The 5,309-nt window shown below is 45.2% G+C and overlaps 1 protein-coding gene across 10 annotated transcripts in view; it reads left to right on the forward strand.

The window, feature by feature from the left end:
• MAST4 (microtubule associated serine/threonine kinase family member 4) overlaps window positions 1-5,309 on the forward strand; it is a 619,799-nt gene that overhangs the window by 599,285 nt on the left and 15,205 nt on the right. The window lies entirely within an intron of this gene.

The following is a 5,309-nucleotide window of genomic DNA, read 5'->3' on the forward strand; positions in this document are numbered from 1 at the left end:
CACTTTCATGCATTGGAGAAGGAAATGGCAGCCCACTCCAGTGTTCTTGCCTGGAGAATCCCAGGGACGGGGGAGCCTGGTGGGCTGCCATCTATGAGGTCGCACAGAGTCGGACACGACTGAAGCGACTTAGCAGCAGCAGCAGCAGCAGCTAAAGAATATAAAGTTATAGCCCCAAATATGAATCTGGTTAAAACAAAGATGAATCTAAGTCTCGATTTTAAGTTTTTTCAAGGAAAAAATCCTATCTGTGATTAAAGAAAAAATACAATCATTAATTGTAGGATTGTTTTACATGTCAGCAGATTTATAGATGACTTCTCAGTGTGAACACAGGGAGGGATTACTAGGGGCTGTCAGAGAGGTGTGAGCCATCGCCTCAGATAGCCTGCAGCCTGTTGAGAAACAAAACATGAACGCATGCTTGTCATTTAAACAACATGCATTCAGACTGCTTCTAGAGCACTTGCTAGGCAGGTACCATGGTAGACACTGGTGACGTGTCTAGACACGGTAGACATTGGAAATCAAGGTACAGTTCTTACCTTGCGGACTATGAGGGACATAGGGGATGTATGCAGGTAGATGAAGTTCAGCTTGATTAGCAGAGCCATAGCAGGGGGAGGAATGCCATACTTCTGCAGAGAATATTCTGTGAATAGGGAGAGTCATCGCCCAGAAGTGACACTGAACTGAAACTTGAAAGAAACTTGGGAATTTGGAATTAGTGCAGGTAGGTGGGTGTACAAAGTCTTTGATAAGTAAGTAAGCCTTTGATAAGTGACTTTTATCCTTCTTTCTGTCATCCCCCAGCCAACACAAGTGTATTCTTCAAAAGATTCAGGGTCTGGCCCACATTCTGAGAGTAGTAATAGAATGTACATTCAAAGGTCCGTTGTGAAGTAACAGATTGTAGGGAAGTTATTGCCATTGATCAGTCCACAGCATTAATGAAATTTTGGTCTTGACTTCAGGCCCCATGGGAGTAGGTGACTGTCTGCTATCCTCCATACCTACGGGTGGTTCCCTTAACTCTAGTCAACTTTCTCACAAAGGCGTAGCATTGCTCACTGGAGGAATAGGATGAATATTGAGGGGACATTGCAGAGCCATAGGCAGTATGGGAAGCCAGCCGTGGCCGTGCTGAAAACGTGGCAGGTCTGACGACCGCCCCGCAGGAGAGACATGGAGCTACTATTAAAGCTCCCCACGTCATCCCTGCATTTACACGGTGCCTGGTTTGCAGCTGGGTACTCAGAAAATGGTTGTAGAATTGAGGTGACTAGTAGGGTTCTCCCTCGCTTGCTGTCCAAAAGTCACCATGGGAGGAGCCAAGCACCACACAGCTACTTGTGTTATGTCTTCATGTACGTGCTGTTCAGTTTGGGAGTAAAACCTTGAGATGGCTGGAGTCTCTCTGCACTTTGCAGTATGCCTACTGAGTAGTACACCTGTGCTCAGTCGCTCATCGTGTCCGACTCTTTGCAACCCTTTGGACTATAGCCTGCCAGGCTCCTCCATCCATGGGGTTTTTCAGGCAAGAATTCTGGAGCAGGTTGCCATTTCAAAACAGGTAGCATTTCTGGAACCTACATGGGTAAGACTTGAATTTTTTTCTTTTCATTCACCATCTGTTTCTGATAATATTACTTGTCCAACTGCCATGGAACAACTGTCTCCTAGTAAGTGCCCCCAAAATGGGAGGCAGAGCAGGATTGTGGACTTTTGAGAGTCCTTTGCTGTGAGAGTCCCCTGAAATGACCTCAGACTTCCCAAGACAAAATTCAAGAAGAGGTCAAAGATTCATGAGTCTGACCAGCCTCTTCTCTCGTAGTACCTGACCCAGGTCCAGGGATACCCCATTGCTGGCTCACATCGACCCTTTGTGAGTAAGGGCCCAGGCTCTACCTGCTATAGCCTGTTTGTCTTTCCAGTGGTGTAGGGACTACAAAGGTAGGCGAAGAGGTACTTCTCTCTCCCAAGTGCTCCTTAAGCTTTTCTAGGACCTCCCTTTTGTTTAGATAATAAAGCTATGTTTTATATGTGAGTTTCTTTTCTTTGTCAACTCACCTAACTAGAAGTTTTCCAGGTTTTGGCATCAGCCGTTCAAAGATGGTCGAATGGATTTTAAATGGCAGTAGGTTTGACCTCTTCCGTTCTTTGTAGCAGTATTACGCTACATGCATCTTAGGTCCTGGCACAGTATATCTTTATATTATTTCTTGCATTTGCTCATAAAATCAGAAGAAAAAATAACAAGCTGAAATATACATATCTTTAGGAAATATGCCTTCTGTTTATTTTGCTGAGACATATTTGATCTCTTTCATAATTTATTTTATAAAACATTTTCATATGATTTTGGATTTTAAAATGACTCTTCCTACTTCTGTGAAATTTGAACGTATGTTTCTCCTGAACGTCTCTGGCAAGGTCTCCGAAAAGGGTCAGTCAATTCCATTTATAACGTTTTGTCCTCCTCTGGTTACGGAGTGCCTGCGTTCCTGGATCTGGTTGACCTATGTCCCTGAAATGCCACGAACATGCTGTAACGGAGAGGTTTGGCATCCTCCTGGGCCATGGTGTGCTGTCTCACATCTAAGCAGAGGATCCTGCCTCTGGCTCATAAAGGAAGCTCTCAAAAGAGCAACCCGTGTAAGGAAACAGAGTGGATACAGGGGATTTAATTATCTTCCCAAGGAACTGTGTTATCGTGCATCTTTCTCCTAAATGTGAATAGTGAATCTTGGCAAAGGATCAAGTGACTAGTACCAGTCCTGGACTCCCATCCGCCGTCAGTGGCAGACCATCAGGGTGGTAGCTATATTTTCGTATTCTCACATGCTGTTTACCCTATGCTTTATACTTGCAAACTACTTCACAAAATCTCATGGCATCCTCAGAAAAAGGTAGAAGAGCCATCACATAGGGCTATATATATTTTTAGAAATCCATGTGCGATACTGGGCTTCCCTGATGGCTCAGATGATACAGAATCCAGCCTACAGTGCAGGAGACCCCAGTTTGATCCCTGGATGGCAAAGATCCCCTGGAGAAGGGAAGGGCAACCCACCCCAGTATTCTTGCCTGGAGAATTCCATGGACAGAGGAGCCTGGCGGGCTACAGTCTGTGGGATCACAGACAGACACAACTAAGCGACTGACACTGTGTGATACTTATTTATCTTCTGGATTGTGAACACATTAAGCGTATTCCCTGTGTCAGGGCTTCACTTTTGGTCTCACTTACCCTCAGCTTCAAAGTAAGCGTGCTGTGAAAGCACCAACTTATGTGCACAAAGAAGCAAAGTCATGGTTATTCGGTTCCGTTCCCCATCGGCTCTGTGAATCCCTGAAAATGTGCTTCCTCGGTGTTGCCTCAAACCCCTCCAGCCACCGGGAGTTAATCACCTCCATCCAGATTACAAGTAGCTTGCTAAAAGAACTTTCCCACAGCACCGAAATTGCTCTCTCCCCACTATGGTGGAATGTGGAGGCCACGTGGACCCAGTCATACCCCCTGCTCACATGACTACCTGCCTAGTGTAGCCTCTCAAATGCAGGAAACCCCCTATTCAGCCAGGTTGCTTTCTTAGGACAGCATTAGTTTAAATGCCCAGTCATAAGAGAAGCTAAAGTAACACCAGCCGCTGCCTCAGTATTTCCTTTCCTTAAACTCTGGGAACCCCTGGATACTAAAATGGGGGCTAAAAGAGCATGATTATTGCCAATTTTACATATTAACTGGGTCCCCAGAATGTGCAGAGTTGTGTGAGGTACCAAAGGGTCACACAGCAGATGGCGCGCATGAATAGTAGGTAGTCAAGAGCACTTTGCATGAATAAATTCAGGTCATCCTCGTAGCCTGTGCACAGGTGCTGTACACAGAATTGTCCCCATTTTACGGATGAAGAAATTAAAGCAAGGAGAAGCTAGCAAAGCAGCCAAGGTTCCGTGCTAGGAAAGAGCAGAAGAGGATTTGCATACCGGCAGGGCAGCCCCAGAGCCTGAGCTTTCAGCTAGCATACTGCCACGCTCCGGACGTGAGGTCTGGTTGCCAGAAACTTAGAGCTCAGTGTTCGCAGGAGAAACAGTTGCAGTGCTAGGCTACAATCAGGGTGTCAAGCCAAGGAACGGTCTGTAAATAGGGCCCAAGTGCAGAAGGAGAGAGAGCTTTCCACCACGGTGGGCAGGCAGAGAGTTGGGGGTTTTCTGTGCAGGGCTGTGAAGGGTGGGTGGAGGTTCATGTAAGGGAAGCAGTGCAAGATGGTCTAGGCACAATAAAATGATGCTTTAAACCACAAAAACAGGAAACTCAAAGTACTTGAGGTGCATGAGTAAACCAGTGTGGCTGGAGCCTGAGTTCATGGCATCTGGGATGCAGTGTGCAGGTGGCTAGGGCTGGATCGTGGAGAGTATGAATGGGGCAAGGACGCAGGTATGGGAGGAATGCATTCCCCATGGGTATTGTGCAGAGGAAGGAATGCGAAAGCACTGTAGCTCAGGGAGACACCCAAGGCCAGATGATGAACTAATGTGGAGTCAGAGTGAGAGAAGAGGCTGGGCAGCCTGACTTCTGCTTTTGTATTCAGTTCAGCCAGCTTAAAGTAACTTCCTCCCCACCATGCACTAATCACACAAGTGGTTTAAAGTAATGCGTAACTTAATAGGACATTTGACAGTCTTCTGGCCCCATTTTGTTGTTGTTGCTTTTTGAAATAGTGCCACAGAATCTCTCTAAGAGATTGTTCCTTCTTCAAAAGAATTTGTTGAGGTCAAAGGACCCAGTAAAACAAATTGCCAATTCTAGCAACACTTGCTATAGCTGATGGGTCCACCAGGTGGCAGGCTGCACAATTCTCACCTGTTCCCCATAAAATTATTTTTCAGTCATTTACTTACCATTTTTGTCATCATTAACTTTTTCAAGCAAATGTTTGCACTCTGCATTTTTTTCTGTCTGTATTTCCTCTTAGGGAAGTTATCTCTTTGTGTATTTCCATAAGTCAAGGGAACTGTCCCCTGAAACAGCCCTATGTAGACACAAACTAAAAACTAGGTTTGTTTGTCTTTTTTGAGTTTTTTCTTTTAATTTTTAAAAATTTTATTTATATTTTAATTGGTGGAAAATCACTTTACAATTTTGTATTGGTTTCTGCTGTACAACAATGTGAATAATTATACATGCATTCTTTCCCTCCTGAGCCTCCCTCCCCTCCTCCCCACCCCACCCCTTTAGGTCATCACAGAGTGCCAGGCTGGGCTTCTGTGTTCTTTAGCAATTTCCCCCGAAGTATTTTACACATGAT

This window comes from Bison bison, unplaced genomic scaffold (assembly GCF_000754665.1).
Source record: "Bison bison bison isolate TAMUID 2011002044 unplaced genomic scaffold, Bison_UMD1.0 scf7180017864218, whole genome shotgun sequence".
In the NCBI taxonomy this organism is placed as follows: domain Eukaryota; kingdom Metazoa; phylum Chordata; class Mammalia; order Artiodactyla; family Bovidae; genus Bison; species Bison bison.